At 42.8% G+C, this 26692-nt stretch overlaps 1 protein-coding gene and 1 long non-coding RNA gene across 4 annotated transcripts in view; one reads left to right on the top strand and one right to left on the bottom strand.

The window, feature by feature from the left end:
* The window catches only part of EFL1 (elongation factor like GTPase 1), a 381827-nt gene that overhangs the window by 195639 nt on the left and 159496 nt on the right, over nt 1-26692 (top strand). The gene's annotated exons all lie outside the window — the stretch shown is intronic.
* Nucleotides 13543-26692, bottom strand: part of LOC143775466 (uncharacterized) — a 54813-nt gene continuing 41663 nt past the window's right edge. The window contains exons 2-3 of the long non-coding RNA XR_013215652.1: nt 14098-14208; nt 13543-13968 (exon numbers count right to left, since the gene is read on the bottom strand). This is a non-coding gene — a long non-coding RNA (uncharacterized LOC143775466). The remainder of the gene's footprint in view (nt 13969-14097; nt 14209-26692) is intronic.

Below are 26692 nucleotides of genomic sequence, written 5' to 3'. Positions count from 1 at the left end.
CGACGTGTTGTAAGCAGCACTGGTGCTCTATCTGTGGTGAAGCTTCTCTTATACAACAGTTCTCTTTTTTTCCTTATATTGTCCTCTACTTTTCCTTTACAAGTCAAAATATGAACCTGGGAATTAAATCCTTTGTATACTCCCTCCCTGGCATTCATAGATTCGTAGTGGAGAGGAATAAAGACCTGTCATTTCAGTCAGTACACCGCTACAGCCTGTCCTCGTTCTGCTGACCGTGCCAGGAGGAGCAGCCGTAGGAGATTTGCTTCCTGCACTTACTCTCTCCTATGTATGTGCTTGGCATTGGCAGTCCCCTAATATAAATTAAGGCCTTATCTGCAGATGTTAAAGGTGTTGTCCAGGACTTATTGATGACCATTCCATTAGATATGTCTTCCATATCAGATCAGTAGGGGTCAGACAACTCGCACCTGTACGATCAGCTGATATCAACTCTGGCAGAATAAGCAATGCATGGAGCGTAATGTTGCAGTGCTGTACACCGTTTAGTGGAGCTGCAGCATTTTCCCAATACAAAGTTGGTGTTCTTACCATTCCTAGAACCGTTCACACATTCAGTATTTGGTGAGTTTTTTTTTACCTCAGTATCTGTAAGCCAAAACCAGGAGAGGAACAATCGGAGGAAACGTATAATAGAAACATATGCACCACTTCTGTATTTGTCACCCTCTCCTGGGTTTGCCTTACAAATACTGAGGTAAAATACTGACCAAATACTCAGCATGTGAATGTGGCCTAACTGTGCTTCTTGGAAGCGACTCCCCACTCAGTCTCTCAGCTCTGGAACAAAAAATGGATTCTGGTTCTATTCTGGTGCTATTTTTCCTTTGATTTGTTTGGGGGCCTGGAAAGGGCCTTTTCTGGCTGAAACGTCAACCTACCTTGCTTGTAATCTTTTAATGATGAAGCAGTACAGGAAGACTTAAGGTACCGTCACACTCAGCGACGCTGCAGCGATATAGACAACGAGCCGATCGCTGCAGCGTCGCTGTTTAGGTCGCTGTAGAGACGTCAAACACATCAGCACCAGAACGATGCAGGAGCGATCCTGTGACGTAACAGTGACTCACTTATCGTTCTCACAGGTCGTTAGCTCCATGTAAAACATTGCTGACATCGTTGCTTTTGCTGTCAAACACGACGATACACGCCGACCTGACGACCAAATAAAGTTCTGGACTTCTAGCTCCAACCAGCGATATCACAGCGGGATCCAGATCGCTGCTGCGTGTCAAACACAACGAGATCGCTATCCAGGACGCTGCAACGTCACGGATCGTTGTCGTTCTCGTTGTAAAGTTGCTGAGTGTGAAGGTACCTTTAGAAATTTCTTGTGCCTTGGAAGTCCATTCTTTTTTTTTTTGTGCCGAGTAGTGCAGTTTTTATCTCCCATTCACTTACATTGGAGATAATGAGCCGTACTCCACTGCAGCAGCTGAGCAATGAATGGAGTTACCACGTTACACTTTATACATTGATTACGTCCTGCTGCTCGAGCCAGGCCCCCCCACCCCCACCCCGACAACCTCATATTGAGGCTATGGGTAGATCAATATGTTAGTCCCAAACAACCCCTAAAGCTAAGTTCACACTACGCGTTTTTGCAATGTTTTTTAAGCAAATTTTCAGCTGCGCTTACAATACCAGCAAAGTCTCCTGCACACAGCTTGGTTTGTTTGTCATGAGGATTTTATGCTTTGCATGGTTTTTTGCACAATGGGGCATGTCACTTTTTTCATCTTTTTTTTCAGCAGTTTTCCCACATTGAAATGAAAGGTGGTGAAAAAACAGATAAAAAATGCAGGTATCAGGTTTTGCTATTTTTTTTTTTTTTGTGCTAAAACCTGATTCTACAGAATAGGACTTTTTTTTCCCAAACACTAAGCTTCGTCAGCATGCACAAGAGACAAATCTAGCATGCAAGAAAACAGAGGAAAACCTGCTTCTTTTCTGCCAAGAGATCAGGTTTTGCTGCAGAAAAAAAAAAAAAACCCTAAAAAAATGCCTGGTGTGAGCTTACCCTTATTGTTCCTGGCAATGACGAGTGCAGAATCTTTTGAGGGGTACCTTCCAAATTGGTGTGCCACGGTACAAACCTCAAGATTCTCCTTCTGCCTCTAAATATACTCCCCAGCTGTCTACACATACTATATCACTGATTTCTACCGGAGATTAGTATTACTGGTGAGATCCCTGATCCCTTTTGGTCCAAAGTGGTTTATGGGTTAATGGCAAATATCAATGCTGAAATGTAACCAATAATATGTGGTGGTCTAAGCTGGTTAGGGGTTAATGGTGCAAATCCCTGGAAATGTAGGTAGATGTGAAGTGATCACCTAATATTGCTAGTGATGTTATAAAAATTAGATATAAATACATTTAATTGCAACACGTCCAGATAATTTGGCCGGGAGGACGGTTTTATATGGATGATTCTCCTCTATTTCACGTTGCGGACATTCTAATATTCAGTATAAACTGTATGTACAGCAATTGTAACCCGCTCCTGATCTATGCCTATATAATGCCATTACCTGACACCCCCCAGCTCGTCATCATTTCATGGAGCTGCCGCCCCAGACAGCAATATTCCTGCCACTGGACAGGGGCCTCAAGCAAAGCTAAGCCATATTATTTCTAGTCCTGGGGCTTATTAGGTGACCATTTTCTGCACTGCCATGCCAGTTCTCCTGAGGGCCATGTCTTCCCCTGGGGGACATTGAGCCCCTGACCTGGAGCACACATAGACATGGTCAGTGATAAATCTTCATTGCTTGCTTTATTCATAGGATGTTGCCCAGGTGTATACCCAGGGTTAGTTTATATACCTTATTTCTTATGGGGAATGCTTAGTTGTTTCTTCCATATTCTGTATACTCTACCCTGAAAGATGTTTTTTTCATTTCTTATTTGCATTTTTCACTTTGAAGTCCATGCCTGTAGAGCTGCGTCTTTAAGAAAAAAAACCACGATGACGCCACTGTTTTTCACCACTAGTTGTGCCTGTACTGGGTCAGACCTGCCATTGGTGCCGGCACACGGGAGCACAAGAGGTAATGGGTCACTGCCACAAGTAGCTTCTGTCAGACGCACAGAGGCGCATTGTGATGAGCTGTTGGACTGCAAAGGGCCCGTCTACTGTTCTTGCACAGGGGCCCTGTTCTGCCTGTGTCCGTTCCTGTTATATACATATATCTCATATACTTGCTAGGCTATGAGTTCATACTCTTGGGACTGAGACACGTGATGGGTGGGCTTGGAGAATGCCCAGGCTGTAGTGGCATCCTGTTGTGTCCAGAAGTTGATCTGCCCTTTTCTTTTACACTGTATCTGCTATTTTCCTAACGGATACTTCGGATTTGTACATCCCCCAAAGTATCCATCTGACTGCGCCTCTACATGCAGAGAAGAGAAGGTAATATCACCAGGATGGAGAGGCATAGGGACTAGTGATGAGCGAGCATGCTCGGGGGGTCTCCGAGGATTTGTAAATGCTTGGAGATTTAGTTTTCCTTGCCGCAGCTGCATGATTTACAGCAGCTAGCCAGCCTGAGTACATGTGGGGGCTGCCTGGTTGCTAGGGAATCCCCACATGTATTCAAGCTGTCTAGTAGCCGTAAATCATGCAGCTGTGGCAAGGAAAACAAAATCTCCGAGCACTGACAAATACTCTGAGACCACTTGAGCATGCTGGGGAAAACCCAAGCAGCGAGTATATTCGCTCATCACTAATAGCGACCCAAAAATAAAGGCCAGATTCAGGAAAAACGTCTATAATGGCAAGTGATAGGTCCTCGTTACGTCATTAGCAGAGCTGGCTTGTCCACTGGACTAGAATAATAAATCACAGGAGCAACGTCTAGTGTTATAAAGCCGTTCAGGTCCCCACTAATGCCACCACACGAGCTCCTATAGCCGCTTTGCCACCATATCTGGTTCCTAACAAGCTCCGGATCTGTTCTGCTCCTAATAGACTGTTTTTTGCCTGGGGACAGAGCAGCTGTAGGCAATGATGCCATTTTGGAAGCCCAGAATGCCTGCCTAGGATTAATGCCAGCTAGAAAGCATTATCACCTTCTGCAGAAGCCTCGCACAGTGCCCTGCTGTTGCACCAGCCTTTTATTTTCTGCAGACATTTGGTGGGCTCGTTTAGCTCTGTGAATCACTAACATGATTATAAAAGTGGTAGGCTACTCATCCGAGCGCGCTGTGCCCGTGCAAACACTTGGGGGCAGTGTTACTCATGAATTTTGCTGAACAAAGAGAGCAGAGCATAAAATTGAACAAAGGAAGGGACCGGCTTGTGCTCTTAGTTTTTTTTATATTATTTTGGCGATATTTGAATTGCATGTCGTTTCATATGCGCGTAGTCTGCCTATAAAATTCTAATTGCCTAAACGTGTAATTGTAGCGGTCTGCATCTGCAATGCAAATAGTGTTTTTGCTTTAAAGGTGGTTGTTAAAAGCAGAAACTGTTTCAACGGTTTCTGGAGAGGAAAAAAAAACAATTGTATGTCAGGATCTGGTATTTTTATGGATAGGATTTACACAAGTCCCTTCAATATTGCTGTGATTGTAAGCATTTCTGTGTTGCCCCAGCAGTATACGGTTATAAACATGAAGTTGTATTATTTTTGGAATCTGAAAGGCTTTAGACCCTAATACTGACCTGTTACAAAAAATCCTTCTGATTGCCAGGAACCCACAATCAGTGCCAGGCCACTGAGGAGAGTCATGCATAATGGATGGCTCGAGTCGTCACGTCTTCCTGCGATGCAGTTGGCTCCTTGCTTAACAAAGGTACATGTTAACCCACAATCGTCTTTGTGGCGCAGAGTTTGTGTTGGATGTCACATGTCCATGGATCCAGGTAGCCACGAGGTTGCCCAGCTTTAGAAAAAGATGGCTCCAGTGTGTACGTGGTAACACACTCGCCTCATTCAGCACAAAGCTCCCGAGCTTCAACTCCAGACCTATTTCAATAATGGATGTGGCCCGACTTCCAGAATAAGATAGCCATGTTTGTCTAATCCCTGATAAATCCCTGATAAAAAATGATTGATCGATCATGCTTATACTTTGCTTAAAGGGAATGTGTCAGCAGGCAGCATAGGGTAGAAGAGCCTGGTTCTAGGATGTGTCATTGATGTGTTGCCTGGTATAGTTTTCAGAGAATCCCTGTTTTGTCTGATGTAGATGTAGCAGAGCTAAGACGTCTGAGTTGTGTATAACCTGCCCACACCTCTGACTGGCAGCTTCCTGGCCTCCCCTCACTGGACTTTCCCCTCTCCAGTCCATCCTTAACGCAGCAGCCAGGGTCATCTCTCTGGCTAATTGGTACTCGGACGCCTCCACTCTGTGCCAGTCAATGCACTGGCTGCCCATACATTATAGGATTCAATTTAAGTTAACCACCGATCAACCAACCGCTGCACGATCAGCTCTATCCTCACCTACTGTATTCTCACCCATCCCTTGTAGATTGTGAGCCCTCGCGGGCAGGGTCCTCTCTCCTCCTGTACCAGTTATGACTTGTATTGTTCAAGATTATTGTACTTGTTTTTATTATGTATACCCCTCCTCACTTGTAAAGCGCCATGGAATAAATGGCGCTATAACAATAAATAATAATAATAATAAGTTCTCACCCCAAAGCTCCACAGTGCTGCACCCCCTACATCTCCTCCCTCATTTGTTTTACCCGTTCTCTACACCCAACTAACCTCTGCACTAATCCGTACCTCCCCCTCCAAGACTTCTCCCGAGTTACGCCAATCCTCTGAAGTGCTCTACCGCAAGAAATTAGGAATAACCACAACTAGGCGCTACCTAAAAACACATCTGTTTAGGGCGGCCTATCACGCTCCCTAATCTAAGTCTTTTTTATATATAGCCCATATTCTATACTTCTCTGAACAGAATTTACCAACAAACTCCACCGCACCCAAAAGCACAACACATTGACCGGTGACATCCTCATGCAGCCTTCATCTATTCCCGTTTCCTCAAGATGGCTGGACCATCAATGTAAATACGCACCTGTACTTTGTGTCACTCCCACCTCAATGTAGATTGTAAGCACTTAAAGGGCAGGGTCGTCTTATTTTTGCTTTAATTATTGAATTATCTTTTATTGTGTTACTCATGACTGTTGTATATGTACCGCTGAATTGTAGAGCGCTGCGGAATATGTTTGATTTATATAAATAAAGATTACGGTATTATTACTACACTGCGTTGTCAGCAAGCTGCTAATCACGGACACACTGACGGCAGACAGACTACATACTGATGTAAACAACGCACACGCTGATGGCATACAGACTACATACTGATAAAAACAACGGACACGCTGATGGCATACAGACTACATACTGATAAAAACAACGGACACACTGATGGCATACAGACTACATACTGATGTAAACAACGGACACGCTGACGGCATACAGACTACATACTGATGTAAACAACGGACACACGGCATACAGACTACATACTGATAAAAACAACGGACACACTGATGGCATACAGACTACATACTGATGTAAACAGCGGACACACTGACGGCATACAGACTACATACTGATAAAAACAACGGACACGCTGATGGCATACAGACTACATACTGATAAAAACAACGGACACACTGATGGCATACAGACTACATACTGATGTAAACAACGGACACGCTGACGGCATACAGACTACATACTGATGTAAACAACGGACACACGGCATACAGACTACATACTGATAAAAACAACGGACACACTGATGGCATACAGACTACATACTGATGTAAACAATGGACACACTGATGGCATACAGACTACATACTGATGTAAACAACGGACACACGGCATACAGACTACATACTGATAAAAACAACGGACACACTGATGGCATACAGACTACATACTGATGTAAACAATGGACACACTGATGGCATACAGACTACATACTGATAAAAACAACGGACACACTGATGGCATACAGACTACATACTGATGTAAACAACGGACACGCTGATGGCAGACAGACTACATACTGATGTAAACAACGGACACGCTGACGGCATACAGACTACATACCTATGTAAACAACGGACACACGGCATACAGACTACATACTGATGTAAACAACGGACACACTGATGGCAGACAGACTACATACTGATGTAAACAACGGACACGCTGATGGCAGACAGACTACATACTGATGTAAACAACGGACACACTGATGGCATACAGACTACATACTGATGTAAACAGCGGACACACTGACGGCATACAGACTACATACTGATGTAAACAACGGACACACTGATGGCATACAGACTACATACTGATGTAAACAACGGACACACGGCATACAGACTACATACTGATGTAAACAACGGACACACTGATGGTATACAGACTACATACTGATGTAAACAACGCACACACTGATGGCAGACAGACTACATACCTATGTAAACAACGGACACACGGCATACAGACTACATACTGATGTAAACAACGGACACACTGATGGCATACAGACTACATACTGATAAAAACAACGGACACACTGATGGCATACAGACTACATACTGATGTAAACAACGGACACGCTGATGGCAGACAGACTACATACCTATGTAAACAACGGACACACGGCATACAGACTACATACTGATGTAAACAACGGACACACTGATGGCATACAGACTACATACTGATAAAAACAACGGACACACTGATGGCATACAGACTACATACTGATGTAAACAACGGACACGCTGATGGCAGACAGACTACATACTGATGTAAACAACGGACACGCTGACGGCATACAGACTACATACCTATGTAAACAACGGACACACGGCATACAGACTACATACTGATGTAAACAACGGACACACTGATGGCAGACAGACTACATACTGATGTAAACAACGGACACGCTGATGGCAGACAGACTACATACTGATGTAAACAACGGACACACTGATGGCATACAGACTACATACTGATGTAAACAGCGGACACACTGACGGCATACAGACTACATACTGATGTAAACAACGGACACACTGATGGCATACAGACTACATACTGATGTAAACAACGGACACACGGCATACAGACTACATACTGATGTAAACAACGGACACACTGATGGTATACAGACTACATACTGATGTAAACAACGCACACACTGATGGCAGACAGACTACATACCTATGTAAACAACGGACACACGGCATACAGACTACATACTGATGTAAACAACGGACACGCTGACGGCATACAGACTACATACTGATGTAAACAACGGACACACGGCATACAGACTACATACTGATGTAAACAACGGACGCGCTGACGGCAGACAGACTACATACTCATGTAAACAATGGACACACTGATGGCATACAGACTACATACTGATGTAAACAATGGACACACTGACGGCATACAGACTACATACTGATGTAAACAACGGACACACGGCATACAGACTACATACTGATGTAAACAATGGAAACGCTGATGGCATACAGACTACATACTGATGTAAACAATGGACACACTGATGGCATACAGACTACATACTGATGTAAACAACGGACACGCTGACGGCATACAGACTACATACCTATGTAAACAACGGACACACGGCATACAGACTACATACTGATGTAAACAATGGACACACTGATGGCATACAGACTACATACTGATGTAAACAACGGACACACGGCATACAGACTACATACTGATGTAAACAACGGACACACTGACGGCAGACAGACTACATACTGATGTAAACAATGGACACACTGATGGCATACAGACTACATACTGATGTAAACAATGGACACACTGATGGCATACAGACTACATACTGATGTAAACAACGGACACGCTGACGGCATACAGACTACATACTGATGTAAACAACGGACACACGGCATACAGACTACATACTGATGTAAACAATGGACACACTGATGGCATACAGACTACATACTGATGTAAACAATGGACACACTGATGGCATACAGACTACATACTGATGTAAACAACGGACACGCTGACGGCAGACAGACTACATACTGATGTAAACAACGGGCACACTGACAGCATACAGACTACATACTGATGTAAACAATGGACACACTGATGGCATACAGACTACATACTGATGTAAACAACGGACACACGGCATACAGACTACATACTGATGTAAACAATGGAAACGCTGATGGCATACAGACTACATACTGATGTAAACAATGGACACACTGATGGCATACAGACTACATACTGATGTAAACAACGGACACGCTGACGGCATACAGACTACATACCTATGTAAACAACGGACACACGGCATACAGACTACATACTGATGTAAACAATGGACACACTGATGGCATACAGACTACATACTGATGTAAACAACGGACACACGGCATACAGACTACATACTGATGTAAACAACGGACACACTGACGGCAGACAGACTACATACTGATGTAAACAATGGACACACTGATGGCATACAGACTTACATACTGATGTAAACAATGGACACACTGATGGCATACAGACTACATACTGATGTAAACAACGGACACGCTGACGGCATACAGACTACATACCTATGTAAACAACGGACACACGGCATACAGACTACATACTGATGTAAACAACGCACACACTGATGGCAGACAGACTACATACCTATGTAAACAACGGACATACGGCATACAGACTACATACCTATGTAAACAACGGACACACGGCATACAGACTACATACCTATGTAAACAACGGACACACGGCATACAGACTACATACTGATGTAAACAACGGACACGCGGCATACAGACTACATACTGATGTAAACAACGGACACACGGCATACAGACTACATACTGATGAAAAATTTGCATTTTTTTCTGGACAAAAATACCTGACGGTTTTGCATACACTCGTGTAAACCCTGTCTTATAAGACTTGTGCATTATTGTCCTGGGATGTTGGCGATGTGCTCTAGGAAATTACCGAGCAGGGGGTCAGTCCAGGCCCATAAGGTCACAGCTTTTAGTCATAAACCATCTGAATGTGTTACATAATAATGACACACGCCTCTTCAAGGAATTCTGCTGTCCTGTCCGTCACTGAAAGCGACAGCTAAGTTTTTTGTGTTTTCTTTTACTTTTCCCATAACTGTGATTTGTATATGCATGTGCCAGGGATGAGCATAAGATATTGCCACCAGCCTCAGTAGAGACAATCTGCTGGGTAACTCTTCATGCGGTTGGCTTAGAGCTGGTGCATATATAAACACCTATAATGACGATAAGTGTTATAATTGTTAGATTTGCACAAATTATAATAAAATGGTGATTTTGACACTGAAGAGAAATCCGCACGGTAACAGTAACAGTCTCGGTGAATCTCTTCCCTCTGGGGATCTGGCAGACTGTGCTCTGCTTTCTGCATGTAGCAGCTTGCACTTCGCCCCAGACACAGATGTCTCATTTGCATGTGTGTACCCAGCATCCTTTGTGTTAGCAGTCTCCTGATGAGTAGTTGGACCTGGCTGGGTGTGAGGAGGGATAATTTAATATGTGTTTGCTGGGTTGCAGTTTTCTCCCCCATTTGTTGTATTGTTTTGTTTTTTCTGTTCATTCATGTGAGTTTAGCGTAAGTGATGTATACAGTGCCAGTTCATTAACAAGTAGTATTCACTCTTCATCCTATAGTAGTAAGGAGAGAATATTAATATATTACAATATTTCTACTACCGTTACTCTATGGTGACTAAGTTAAGACTTACCGTATTTAGACATTGTTTCTAGGAACATTATTTTCCCAATTATTGACCTGTCTAAACAAGCAAAACACTTGTTCGTCGGGTAAGATAAGAATCATTGTTCTCAGCAGCACATCGTCCCGTATGAACAGAATATATGCTGCCAATAACGTGCCATGTGCACAGAATGATCATATTAACGTGTTCTGTGCGCATGGAAGTGCAATCGGCCTGCCTAAGTGGGGCACTTATCCACGTAGACAATGGACTATTGTTTAATGGCCTCGGTCGGCCTGTCTAAATGGGGCCTCATACACCTTAAAATATGTAAAATACTGATTATACAAACATTTCCCAGAAACCTTTTTTTTCTGCTACAGGAAAAAAGAACATTTCCTAGCCATCACATAATACCCAAAAAGAATAAGACTTGATTCAGACCATTTTTCACATACATCTTGTGTTCTTGATTTTCACAGATCATGTGCCTTCTAGACTGTAGTGTTGTTTACATTTCCATGTTGGGGATTTTTTTTGTGCAAAAATGACCCTAGTATTATACCTACCTGCCACCGTCTTCAACTGTTGCGCCTCCATCTTGTAATCCCAACTTTTGACTGACTGGAAGTCAGAGGAACTGTCACAAGCTCTCAGTGTAAGTCCATTATGGCCTCCTTGTGCCTCTCATAGACTTACACTGAGATGTGACTTCCTGTTCTCCCAGAAAACACTGAAGTGATCCAGCAAGTCACAATCTGCAGAAGACCAACCGGAGTAGGGCCGATAACAGATGAAGATGTCCACTGGCGAGTTTAAGGGTTCGCTCACACTGGCATATAAAAAATCGTTCCCATTCTCATCCAGGACTGTGGGATGAGTGTTATCCATATAACCTTCCGTATGTAATGCGACTGCAATCCAAGTGTACGATTATTTTCTCATACTTAATCCGTATGTCATGCGTATGCAATGCATTTTTTCTGCTAGCTTTTACATTGTTCCATAACACTCTGTTTCTTAACACGCCTGTTTGATTGCTATCCCTATAAAAGCACACTTCGGAAGGTCATACTATGGGAGATGATACCTATTTTTGGCATATCCCCACATAATAGTATTATTGCTGCTGGTTGAGATTATACTGTATTCTCTCCCTATAATATGTCGTTCTATCAGACTGAATGTGTTCTTGTTAACTGGGTACTATCCAGAGAATTTGTTGTAAGGTACCGAGTCATTGGAGGAGGAGTAAGATAACCAGTCATTGAGGAGGAGGCGGCACAGACTATAGGTCCATCCTCTTGTTTGCCAATGGGCCACAAACCGCCACTTCCATTGGATGTATGGAGAGCTACAACGGCAACCTAATAAATGTTTTGCTTACTTGCTCATGCACCTACAGACCACTGTCAAGGCCACAAGGCTGGTAACAAATTGGGAGGGGAATTTTCAAAAGAAGGCATTTCCTTAAATTTATTAGGGCTGGGGATGGCAAACACATCCATGTAAATAATTCGCTGATCTCGTCATCCCAAAACTTTAATTTCACACAATACTGTACGTCACTGCTGTTGGCTTTGGTTGCCAGTACCTACATGTTTCAACTAGTGCATATTGTGGCTTATGGAAGAACTGGAGATTCTCAAATCATCAATTTTTACATAATGGGTCCGCAGCTTTTGAAAAATGTTTTGAGTGTCCCACTCTTACGGCTCCTCCCTGGCTCCAGTGCTGAAGCAGCTCCATATGTTGAGTTAGGGGTTGAGACCTTCCAACAGGCATGACATGTTATGAGGCCCAATACACACTGAGGGCTGGACCACCGTCACCACATCTTTAGCTACCGGCTCACACGTGCATTGTGATTGGTGTAATGTGCGTTTGACATTTTGTGTGCCAATTAGAGGCACTTCCTTCGTGGCCTACAATAAAGCACACAAAATGGGAAAGCGCTCATTAAGGCATGTGTTAGCAGGGCTGTGGAGTCGGGGTTCAGTGTCCATTTTGGTGGAGTCAGTATAAAATGGACTGACTCCTAAAGTATATAATAAATTGGGTACAGTAGTGACCAGTGCTGTGCAGTCGGAGTCAGGGAAATTGAGGAGTTGGAAGTTTAGCTTACCGACTTCACAGCCCTGTGTGTTAGCATCCACAACTACACCCTCATCCATGGCTAATCAGAGGATGTGGTGGTTGATGTTGACCACAGCCCCATTCCCAGCCCTGACCCACACGTTGGCACTAGACACTGTAAGTCAGATTTTTGTCTAAGCACAAAACAAGCAAGGCGCCTCTCACCATATATTTAGTATATGGTGATCCATATAAATGAACAAAAAAGGCTAAACTTGGCAGCATTCCTGTAAACAGGCTTGTAAGCTAAAAGCAAACATTTTTTATAATGTACAAAAGATTTGGGAAAGGATAAGTGAGCTGATGGCTGACATGGGGTAGCAAAGGATGAGGAGTAGGGATTTTGGAAAAAAGGGTACATATGATGGGACTGTGATGACATTTGGAATAGCCCGCCAGGTCCAAAATTATCAGCCTGCAGCTCATGTAGCAGGCCCCCAGAGTACGGCTTATGTCCTATGCTGAATGGCTGGCCATGTACCTGAGGACACAGTTGGCCAGTCCCTCTTGGGTGTAGGTGCTGGAGTCCAGCTTCTTGGGTAGTTGGTGCAGGCAGCGGCTGAGCTTGATGCTGCCGGCGGTCATGATTTTCTGGAGATGCTTGCCACCTTTACAGAAAATCAAACACCACCTGCAAGTTGATGTGAGCAGTGGCAGCATCCAGTATGATTTGGAGGGCTGTCCTTGTCCACAACCTCCGAGGATGTGCAATTTCCCACAAATAGGGGGCCAGACTGTGATAAAAACCCACCTCCCAATCATCAACCACGCTATGACGTAGATGGGCACTTGCGTCTCCTTGGCCCTGGTGCCTTGGGCTAATGGTGGAGAGGGTCCTTCTGCCTAGTTGTGGGCTTGGTGCAGCTACAGGGAAGGTGTGCAATGGCTTCCGGTTGCCTCCGGTGGGTCCGTTGCTGCATTCTTCTCAACGTTGTCAACTGGATGTTGCAAAACCACCGCCTGCGCGGCATTGTCCCTCTCTTTCATGTTGGAAACCTGCAAGTGTAAAACAGGGGTTTTAATACTTTAAATAGCTACAGATTGAATCATAACAGGATAACTGTGCAAACGCTGGTACTTACGGATGCAAGTCCATAGTTGGCACAAGAAATTTTAGCTACTCACAATAGCTGTATTTCCTTTTCTTTGGGGCCGCAGATCAACTTCTCGCATGCTACTGACCATTGTGCTGGAATTGATCACGGCAGCTGTGCCTGCTTTTGGTCAGGTCAGTCCCTAGAAATACAAGAGGAAATAAAGGAATACACTAAATGCATTTTTTGAAAATGTTTTTTTTTTTATTATATATTTGAACAGTAACATGTTTTTCTTTTTTGGAATTCAATATTGGAATAAAGGCAATGGCCATAAGACAGGTATGACACTTTTGCAGTTAGAAAATACATAAATGTATTGTCCATTGCTTATATTAATTATATAGTTTTACATATTGCAAAATACATCATCACGTACTGTAGGAAAGCTCGCACACTTGTTCACACTGTACAATACTTTTTTTTCTTTGAATGGTTAGGAAAAAAGAGGTCTCATATACATTTACGTATGTGTGGGTGGTCACCTTAGGCCTTTTCTGAAACTTCATGATGGGGTGGGGTTACGCTTCTGTATTTATGGATGTGATAGTGCCTAAGCTGTTTTGTTTCGGAAAATGTGTGTTAATATAATGTCTTGTTTGTTTAAATTTTTTTTATAAAAGCATAGCCTTAAAAGGGTTGTCCAATATTAGGACAACCCCTTCTTGATCTAAATGCTTGGCCCCGATAAAATAAAAAAATGTATACTTACCTCCCGTACCGGCGCCACTCCAGCGGTGACGGCACTCACGGTCCCTGTTCTCTTGTGCGGTTGTATGACACATGGTGTTCAGCACCCAATCCGCATCGGCTTCACTGTCCTCACCTTCATACGAATTGAACATGAAGACCTTTATAAACTGTATTTTTTATTTATTTATTATTTTAATGATTACCCAAGCTGGAAAAGTATTTAGCTGGGTAATTATTTATGCCAACTATAATGACTTGACCTAACATCCTCCTCAGTGTTGGCTTTCTGTTACATTAGTAACACTTCTTTTTTTACCTATGTAGTAGTATTCCAGGCTTCCACATCACCTTCAATTGTGTAGACACTTGTATGGCTAATAGGGCATACATTACTGTGCTTATAGAGCATTATGACTTCCTCGCTATGGTATGCACTCATTCCTGGTAATGTACAGCCAGTGGATGGATCTGTAGACTGAAGACCTGCTAATGACTTACAAAGTGGCAAGCAGATGTTTCTCTCTACAGAGGAATGTAAATTCACAGAATAGCTTAGATTTGATGGAAAGAAAACATAATTAGTTACTGTATTACAAGTCTCGCCTTTAATCAGATAGATTTTGCAATTAGTCATTCTTTTAATCTAAATTTTATATTCTTGGTGGCTGTGATTTCCTCTGGCAGTGCCACCCTCTCGGAATGTAAAATTCTGACATTTTTCTATCTCGGAGCCAGCCAATGACACAATTATTCCAATGGCCTCCACATTGATTTAGGCCATTAAGTCTATACTTTCAGGTTGTGGCACTGGTTTATTTCCTTTAGCTAATAGGCCGTATGTGTAAATGTCGTGGTAACAATGATAAATCTAAATGGACCTTGTCTAAAAAGCTCAATCTCTTGTCAATGTAATGTCTCATTTATTACATTTATACCGAGATACTAGATGGTGGCCCGATTCTAACGCATCGGGTATTCTAGAATATGCATGTCCACATAGTATATTGCCCAGTCACGTAGTATATTGCCCAGTCACGTAGTATATTGCCCAGCCACGTAGTATTTAGTATATTGGCCAGCGACGTAGTATATTGGCCAGCGACGTAGTATATTGCTCAGCGCTGTAGTATATTGCCCAGTTACGTAGTATATTGCCCAGTTACGTAGTATATTGCCCAGTTACGTAGTATATTGCCCAGTTACGTAGTATATTGCCCAGTTACGTAGTATATTGCCCAGTCACGTAGTATATTGCCCAGCCACATAGTATATTGCCCAGCCACGTAGTATTTAGTATATTGCCCAGCGACGTAGTATATTGCTCAGCGCTGTAGTATATTGCCCAGTTACGTAGTATATTGCCCAGTTACGTAGTATATTGCCCAGCCACGTAGTATATTGCCCAGTCACGTAGTATATTGCCCAGTCACGTAGTATATTGCCGAGCCACGTAGTATATTGCTCAGCGCTGTAGTATATTGCCCAGTCACGTAGTATATTGCCCAGTTACATAGTATATTGCCCAGTTACGTAGTATATTGCTCAGTGACGTAGTATACAGCACAGAGCCACGTAGTATATTGCCCAGGGACGTAGTATATTGCCCAGTTACGTAGTATATTGCCCAGTGACGTAGTATACAGCACAGAGCCACGTAGTATATTGCACAGCGAAGTAGTATACAGCACAGAGCCACGTAGTATATTAGCCAGTCACGTAGTATATTGCCCTGCCACATTTGTCACAGGTTAAAAAATAAACATATACTCATCTTTCCGAGGTCCCCTTGTAGTCCACGACAGCTTCCGGTCCCAGGGTTGGTCTGAGCGCAGGTCCTGTGATGACGTCACGGTCACATGACCGTGTAGAGGTCACATGACCGTGACGTCACGTCAGGTCCTTGCCGCGCAGGCACGCAGGACTTGTGATGACGTCGCGGTCACATGATCGTGACGTCATGGCAGGTCCTGCTGCCATACCATCTTTGCCACCGCAAGCTGCAACGTAAGATGGCGGGCGGCGCGAGCGGCTCAGCGGACTACAGAGGGTGAGTATAGCAGTTTTTTTTCTTTTTATTTGTTATTTTTAACATTACATTTTTTACTATTGATGCCGCATAGGCAGTGTCAATAGTACAAAGTTGGGGACACACAGGGTTAATAGCGGCGGTAACGGAGTACATTACCCGCGGCATAACGCGGTCCGTTACCGCCGGCATTAACCCTGTGTGAGCGGTGTTTGCGGGCGCCGGGCAGTGAGTGTGGGGAGTAAGGAGCGGCCATTTTTTCTGGAGTGTGCGCGTCGCTGATTGGTCGCGGCAGCTGCCGAGACCAATCAGCGAACGAATAACCGTGACAGAAGGACAGAAAGACGGAAGTACCCTTAGGCAATTTTATAGTAGATTAGTTACATTAGTTGACTATAAAGGTTAATATACGTTTTCTGCCCCTTCTACTACAACAAATACTCCAGATCATGAATGCAGACTATGCCCGGGTTGTTAGTAGTCTGCAACTATGGAGTTTCATGAATCTATTAAAGCACCACTCCAGGGGTTTATTTTTTTATTTCACTGTTAGAGCGGTGCTTAAGATCCAAGTCCCCTGCCCCCTGTCTGATACTCGCTTTCCGGCGTTTTCATCTGCTTTCGTTGCCGTTCCGATCCATCTTCTGCAGGTTGTGACCTGCCGGCTGCTCCGATGTTTCATGGAGCGAGCAGGAGGCAACTTTCAATACACATCTATGAAAAGACTTACACTGATAGCTTGTGACGTAACTTCTGACTTCCAGCTAGCCAGAAGCTGTGCTCACAAGCTGAAAAACGGGGAAGACACCAGAGGGGTCAGTATATAACTGGGGCCAGGGGACTTGTGTTTAAAGCATCACTCCAGCAATGAAAAAAAAGAACCGCTGGAGTGGTGCTCTAAGGAGCTTTATACCCAAACTATAAGGAGTTTAGTAGATTATATGGAAATTTGTTTTTGTTTATTTTGGTCTCTATTCATATCTTGTTTTGAGCCCATATCTTAAGGATTTCCCAACATGTACCAATGAAGGAAGCAGAGTACTAGTGTCAATGGGGCTTTGTTGAAGTTCCTTGCTCAGTGGGTGCATGGTAGCACCATTGTAATCCCCCCCACTGATAATAAAATGAATGCATATCCCTGCAGTTGTCGCTACCTACTAAAGAACACATCCATTAGCCACCAAAAGACATATCTGCACTGTAAGTGCCACTATTATTGTGTCCTAGGGGTAAGAAATTCTGCAGATATGTCACAAGATGCTGATTATTATTATTATTTATTTATATAGCACCATTAATTCCATGGAGCTGTACATGAGAAAGGGGATACATACAGGGTTATAGATATCACTTACAGTAAACAGGTTTACAGTGACAGACTGGTACAGAGGGGAAAGGACCCTGTCCTTGCGGACTTACATTCTATGGGATAGTGGGGAAGAGACAGGGTTGAGGCGGCGGCGGCTCTGGCGGTGGTGAGGCGGCGGCTCGGTTATTGTAGGCTGTAGGCTTTCCTGAAGAGATGGGTTTTCAGGTTCCGTCTGAAGGATCCAAGGGTGGTGGATAATCGGACGTGTTGAGGCATGGAATTCCAGAGGATGGGGGATATTCGGGAGAAATATTCTTGGAAGCGATTGTGTGAGGAACGAATAAGTGTGGAGGAGAGTAGGAGGTCTTGGGATGAACGAAGATTACGTGAGGGAAGATTACGTGATTGCTCATGGATATATGTTTTTGTACCTTAATGTTATTTTTTCTAGCTTCTTGGAATTAGTACTTGAGTGTTAGAGTGAAGCGTCTCCTCGGACGTTGTTTGTGTGTGTCGAATGGAGAAGTGCCTGCTGATCTTTGATAGTTTTCCTGTAAAATGACAGTAGAGTGAATATTTCATCCTTTGAGTCATATGAGGTCTGTACGCACACGTTGCTTGTCCTCATAATGCGATCTGTTGACTGATTGACAGGCTTTGTCCGTGGTTATCACACGCAGCCAACATTTTTCCTGGAGCGCTCGCATTAGCAGAATTCTCTTAATATTCTGGTCAGCGTGTTAAAACAGTCAGGCGTGTGCTCATCCAGTGCCATCTCTCCACACCGCACTAGAACAAGGTATTTAGATTGGGAGCCCCATTGGGGACAGCGATGATAATGTCTGTAAAGCGCTGCGGAATATGTTAGCGCTATATAAAAATAAAGATTATTATTAAGGTAACCGATATGTATTTGTTAGTGTGGTGACTTTTATAAGGCTAAAGGTGTGTCAGAACTATTTCTTTAACATTATACTCTTTCTTCGCATTGGCCCTGCATACTGATATTCAGGAGGAACCATTATCGGAAAAGATATGACAGCACTAGTTTAATAAGTCTGTCTTTTTTTTTTCTTTTTTTTTTAATTACTGTTCATTCATTTTCAGAGATGACGTTTTTATTCGGTTGTGCTTCCTCTGACGAACATGTGGGAAGTCACCGTCACACTGAGATATTAGCAGGTCTAAAGTGGCAATGAGAGCATGAACCACTGACAAAGCCTCTCCCATCAATAGGTAAACAGGTTTTCTGGGACCTTGATATCAAAGGCCTGCTGAGCTGCAGAACTAGACACAGCCACGTGTACCAACAAGCCATACCAACAAGCCACGTGTTCCAACGAGCTGCAGTGTCAGAGAAAAATGTCCGGCTTCAGCACAGTACTTACAAGCTAGACAGCAGCAGTGGTTGTTCTCCTAAACACGAGCTATGATCAGAATCAAATTGTATGTACATATTCTAACACGGTACCAAGATATAAATCTTTCCTGTACATATTCTAAGGATACATCATCAATTACAAGATTAAAAATCCTGAAGACCCCTCCACCACAACCATTACCAGCCTGAAGTGATAACTCAAGCTGTAAAAGCCCCATACACACCCAACAAGTTTTCCTGAATCTCCCAATTCTTCCCGACATCATCTGATGGGGACCTGGCATTTTGAGTCTAAGCATCCAATTCTTTTCTTCTTGATGAATAAAAAGCCACCAATATATGTGTCTGGTAGTAACTTACACTGATCTTGGGCTAGAGAGATCTGATGAGTATAGCCGTGTAGAGTATGTGTTTCCATTATTAGGGATTATTGGTTTATTTAATTAAAGAAGCACCCCGATCAAAATATATAACCTCTTAATATAGTGTAATCATATTAACGTATGTATCACTGTGTACTTACAATTGCTCATTTTTTTGTCTAAACAGCTACTGGTAATTCTCTTTTTTCTGCTCTATGTAGAAGCAGGAAGTCTCTTGTCCCTACAGAAATCATTCCCCTCTTCAATTTTGACCCAGCTGCTCCCTCTTCCCCCCTTCCCCCTCCCGCCAGGGACTTTTGCAGTGACTTTTGACTCATACAGAGAATTGACCCCGTTTCTACATGCAGCTTAGAAGGATTCAGCAAGTCAGTTTTTAATCACGTGATGTCATAGACCTAATGGAAAAGAGAAGAATTAAATGGGTAGAAAGGGAAAATGAGCAATTGTAAGTACACCGTGCTATATAATATGATATCATAACATAAATTCCCACAATTAGAGATAATTGCTGGAGGAATAACAAATTCTAGCTAAGTATTAAAATAATTTTTATTAATTCATAAGTTATAAAACCATAAATAGAAACAACAATAAAGGTAAAAAAACAGTGATATAGACCTCCAAAAAGGCACAGTCAAATCAGGACACAGTCATATTACCTATATTAATGCAAATAAAAAAGTTTTGTTTTTTTTTGCCAAGAATAAAAAGTATAAAGCTCAACATGATGGAAAGATAATATAAAGCTAGCCCTGAGTAATCCAGTTATTTAGTGTCTAGCACCTGCATATTGTGTTTTGGTTCTTTATGAATTATTTATATAATATGATGACTGCAATATATTAAGAGGATACAAATTTTGATGGGAGGAGGAGGAGTGCTTCTTTAAGCATCTGTCAGAAATTATGAAGGTATATTATTTGGTTTTTTTTGTTTGTTTTTTTATTATGCTCATAAGACTACATTACACCAAACACCATTGCGCCTCCTATTTTATCTTTCCACTTCTTCTGTATAATTGGTATATAATTGGAATGATCTGGCCATACTTTCCACTGCTTCTGCCTAATTGGTATATAATTGGTATGATCTGGCCATACACATCAGGTGGCTGTCGGACGATTGTTAGGTTGAAAGCCATCTCAGGCGACTCTCCTATACACAAAAGCACTCATTAAGCCAAGCGTTCCTGTGTTCTCTATGAGAAAGCCAATGACGGACACTGTGGTTTATGTCCGGGAGAACAATGCAATTGGCAGTCCGAAATCGGACATGCACGACCGTCATTTGTGCCACCAGTCGGCCGGTGCCCCCGTGCGCATTTAACCATAGACTCAAACGGTTGATATAAGCGGGTTCAGCTGACATTAGTCTTATCTGTACTGGGGCCTGAGCTGTGCATGTCTTTACCACGGCTCCATAAGAGTGAATAAACCTGCTGCACACAAGCGCAGTATATTAAATAGACTCCTGGGAGTTTTCTATTTCTCCTTTATTGCTTAGGTGACTCGATGACCTTTCATTAGAAAAGCGTGCCCTATTACATTATATGCCCTGCTCTCCAGCACGTCTGATAAAGGCATTAATGTAACCCAATATAGAATGAGTCATTTTTTTTCTTCTTGCATTGGCGTGTAGGCGTTCAGGCTGCGCTTTTATGCTAATATTTTAAGCTCGTTTCTGTAAGTAGCAAACAGCGGTCAGGTTTCTAAAGCAGCTGACATTCCTCATTTCTTTTGTCTGCGTGTTTTTCGTCTGTCTTGAAGAAGGGGCAGCGCAGTTGTTGCTTTCCTTGTGGGTGATACATGATCTCTCACTTGTCAGACACTTTGTTAAGTCAGCAAAAATATCTGCCAGACCAATTTACTTTGTGGAAAAAAAAAAATCAAAATTCTTGGTGCCTGGCAGGCATAGAAGACAAACAGATCCTCTTTTTTCGTTCTGTAGAATGTGTTATTGCATGTAGCCATGTAGTAGACGGTATTTCCTGATAGTGACGAGTGTACTCTAAGGGTACACACCTGGAATTGCTGGACCAAAGGTCTGCAACATTTCCAGTGTAACACCAGTTTCACACATCCATGTGTTACAGATGGCTGCCGCTTTCAGGAGATCCGTGGTCAGAGTACAGACCGCGAAACAAGAAATTCAGAAACTCAAGTAGCAATCCGCAGCAATAAATCCTCCCCTCATTTTGGTGATTTTCTTGTGGATTTGCCACTGCGGTTTGCCAGAAATAAACAATAGAAATACATTGTTTGACCTCTCCCAGCACTTTCACAATGGTGCTAGCCTGACCACGGCCGTTCTCTTTACGCTGCAGTCGCCTGTACGGCAGGTCATTGATGGAAGCCAAGATACAGGGTCTTGCGGGCTGGGAGCAGTTGTAGATACTGTTTTGTTTTCTACTTGAACTGCCTTTTTTTTATTATAGGTTATGAACACTTATGGCGGAAATGCGATGAATTTTCTGTAGTGGATGACGCTGATGTACAAACAAAGATGCTTCAGGAAATGCCGGCTTTTTTTTTTTTCCCGAAGGATCTTCTTTGACATCTCTTTGGTAATTTTTAGCACTTCACTAGTGAGTGACTTCCACGTGGAAGCCGTCTGAAGAATGGTCAGGTCACTTCTTTTAACTGCTTCACTTCATTACAAAGGTGAAGTGGTTAAAAAAATGAAATGATCAAAAGACTGAATATGCACAGTAAGTTGATATGACATTTTAAAGGGAACCTGTCACCTCGTTTTTTCGGTATGAGATAAAAATACTGTTAAATAGGGCCTGAGCTGTGCATTACAATAGTGTAGTTTGTGGACCCCGATTCCCCCCCTATGCTGCCGAAATACGTTACCAAAGTAGTCGTTTTCGCCTGTCAATCAGGCTGGTCAGGTCGCATGGGCGTGGTGTCTTCCCCCAGATCTTGCGTAGTTTTCCGTTGGTGGCGTAGTGGTGTGCGCATGTCCAAGGTCCCGAATCCTGCACAGGGGTGTGAAAATAGCAGCGATGTCCGTTATTCCATTGGTGGTCGGTGGGCGCGGCCATCTTGCTTTGGCCGCGCGTGCGCAGAAGCGGCGCTCTGCTGGCCGCGGCTTCAGGAAAATGGCCGCGGGCATCCGCTCGTGCGCAGATGGCTATCGCGGCGGCCATTTTCGAGAAGCAGAGTTCGCATCTCGGCTTCACGAAAATGGCCGCCGCGATAGCCATCTGCGCACGCGCGGATGCCCGCGGCCATTTTCCTGAAGCCGCGGCCAGCAGAGCGCCGCTTCTGCGCACGCGCGGCCAAAGCAAGATGGCCGCGCCCACCGACCACCAATGGAATAACGGACATCGCTGCTATTTTCACACCCCTGTGCAGGATTCGGGACCTTGGACATGCGCACACCACTACGCCACCAACGGAAAACTACGCAAGATCTGGGGGAAGACACCACGCCCATGCGACCTGACCAGCCTGATTGACAGGCGAAAACGACTACTTTGGTAACGTATTTCGGCAGCATAGGGGGGGAATCGGGGTCCACAAACTACACTATTGTAATGCACAGCTCAGGCCCTATTTAACAGTATTTTTATCTCATACCGAAAAAACGAGGTGACAGGTTCCCTTTAAGGCATATTTTCATATTTACCTATGAGGCATTTGGCTCAGGTGAGGAGACCCATCAGTGGGGCCGGGTGTTTAATGTGAGGATAGTCTGTATTTCTTGGACGTTGGAAACCGGTCTACAGGTTGTAAACGCCTGCGGATTTTGCTGTTGATCCACAGATAATATACAAGAAAATCTGAAATCTGGTTTTCTTGTGAATCTTGATTTCCCTATTGAATACACCTTGGGGAAATCTATAACAAGTCAGTAAGAACTGATTAAAAAGTCTACATCGCAGGTCAGCTTCTGTCGGGACAGTTACCACATGTAGATATGATTTGTATGTTTGTGTGAGATAGTGTAGTGTTTGTGGATTATCTGCTCAAAATCAAAGCAGAAAATCTAGCTGCAAGTAAACTTACGCTGGAAAGTTGTTATAAGTTTTTGTCTGTCCTCTTCTGTAAAAAAAATGATCTACCTAGATGTGCATTGCAACTTGAAAATGGCTGCAATGAAAACATTGCAAACTTACATGATCATGTAAAGAACGAGTTAGTAGATCACCATATCTTTTGGCCTGAAGAAGTTTTGGGCCCCTTTTTGGGGGCTGCATGTGAACACAACCTTAATGTTTTTACGCAGTTATGTCATGGTTGATTATCTGCTGCACCAACAGCATCTGATTGACTGTCAAAGTAATTTCAATGACTGCTTTTTTATACCTAAATTCCCCTTTCATCCTAAGAGGCTTTAGGTTTTTGCACCCTTGCCTACTTTTTGAGACTATGCGCTATAAGTAATGCAAATCATTACTGCTAAATTAAGGTCTTTGCATAGTGAAGACAAGGGTAAAAATATACCGTATGTAGCTCTAATTACACTCCTTGCTTTCTGATGGGATTAATGACCGTCTTTCTAAAGGAGAGTATCCAAGAGATCTGAAGCCCAAGGTGAGGTCAATAGGATTGATTTCTGCAGAACCAGAAAAGATGCTGATCCACACATTTTCTGCTCAAATATCCAGTTCTAAAAATAAGTATTCTGGCTTCATTGATGCAAGAAAGCTGTTCTGTATTTCTAAGGTCAGTTTATTTGGTAATATACATCTTTTATCCCTGTATAAATAAACCAGCCAAGATGTCTTCCAATACTGGGGAAAACACCATGTAAACCTGATGCCTAAAGGCTTCATTAATTTTAACACCACTTCTAATCGACAGCTGGCATGGAACAGATGCTACCTTTTTACCGTAGACTACAAATTAGGAAAGTAGTATCCGCGTATGCAGCTTATGTTGGGGCATTGGGTTATGGAGAAGGAATGGAAAGAGCCGACTTATTTCTGCACTTCTCTGGTTTTTCATCTCCGGTCTTGACTCTACCCTAATGGCATGTAAAGTGATGTCAGTAAATCCACATGCTCTCCAGAGAGGGAATGTTTTTTTTTTTTAAAACGTTCTTTTAATTTGTGGTTTTGATGATACAGCAGGAATATCTGTATTAACTGTTTAGTTGTCTTTAGTTGCACATGAATGTCTGTGGAAATGATATATGTATTTAGTGGTATTTTTCTAATTATTCCTTTTTTGATGTCCAGATAAACCTTTATTAAACCTCTTATTCATATATTTTAAAGAGAGCCTCTCCGCAAAAATGACTGGTCAAGCTATGTTCTGCACCTTGTAGGGGACATAGTAAAAAATCATACCCATAAGTGTTCAAATCAATTGCTGCGTTTGTCATAAAAATCCTTCTCTATTCATATATACTCATTACCTTTTTAGTGCTCCCTTGATGTAGCCAAACAATTCAGTGAGCCTTTCTAGTTTCTTGTTTTCCATCTACAGTTGTGTGAAAGTGTTTGCCCCCTTCCTGGTTTCCTATTCTTTTTCATGTTTGTCAGACTTACGTGTTTCAGATCCCACATAAAAGACCCCACAACAGCATTGAAAGAACTGCAGGCCTCACAAGCTTCAGTTAGTCAGCATTCATGAGTCAACAGTAAGTAAGAGACTGGGCAAAAATGGTCTGCATGGCAGAGTTCCAAGAAGAAAACGACTGCTGAGCAATAAGAACTTAAATGCTTGTCTCAGTTTTGCCAGAAAACATCGCAATGATCCCCAAGACTTTTGGGAGAATACTCTGTGGACTGACGAGACAAAAGATAAACTTTTTGGAAGGTGTATGTTCCATTACACCTGGCATGGAAGCAACACAACATTTCATAGGAACATCATACCAACAGTAAAATATAGTGGTGGTAGTGTGATGGCCTGGGGCTGTTTTGCTGCTTCAGGACCTGGAAGACTTGCTGTGGTAAATGGAACCATGAATTCTACTGTCTACCAAAAAATCATGAAGGAGAATGTCCGGCCATCTGTTCATGTTCTCAAGCTGAATCGAACTTGGGTTACGTAACAGGACAATGATCTAAAACACACCAGCAAGTCCACCTCTGAGTGGCTTAAGAAAAACAAAATTAAGACTCTGGAGTGGCCTAGTCAACTCATGACGTTAATCCAGTTAAGATGCTGTGACATTACATTAAAAAGGCTGTTCATGCTCAAAAACCCTCCAATGTGGCTGAATTACAACAATTCTGCAAAGATGAATGGGACAAAATTCCTCCATAGCGTTGTAAAAGACTCATTGCCAGTTATCGCAAATGCTTGATTACAATTGTTTCTGCTAAGAGTGGCTCAACCAGTTATTATGTTTAGGGGGCAATCACTTTTTCACACAGTGCTCTGTAGATTTTCTTTTTCCCGTAATAATTAAGACTTCAATTATTAAGATTAAAGATTTAATTAAGAATTAAGATTTAATAACTGCATTTTGTGATTACTTGTGTTATCTTTGTCTAATATTAAAATTTGTTTGGTGATCTGAAATATTTAAGTGTGACAAACATGCAAAAGAATAGGAAATCTGGAAGGGGCAAATACTTTTTCACACAACTGTACCTCTGCTCTCCTCTTCCTTCATTGACAGCTCTAGTTTTACAATTAATTATTAGGCATTAATAAAAAGCGGAGATAATGTTGACGGAAAACAAGTAGGTGGGAAAATGGACTGCATTGCTCCACAGCACCAAGGGTGTTCCCATCAAGGTATTTTCATTGGGTTGAAAAGTCATTTTTTGCCAACATACCCCCTTTAAAGTGTGGCTTAGTGACTGGTCCAATTTTAGGCTTGCCATTTGAATAAAGGAGTGCCCACACCAGAGAGTAAATTTCATTTTCT

Source organism: Ranitomeya variabilis, chromosome 5 (genome assembly GCF_051348905.1).
Source record: "Ranitomeya variabilis isolate aRanVar5 chromosome 5, aRanVar5.hap1, whole genome shotgun sequence".
Lineage (NCBI taxonomy): Eukaryota > Metazoa > Chordata > Amphibia > Anura > Dendrobatidae > Ranitomeya > Ranitomeya variabilis.
This window is presented reverse-complemented; position numbering and strand designations above follow the sequence as displayed.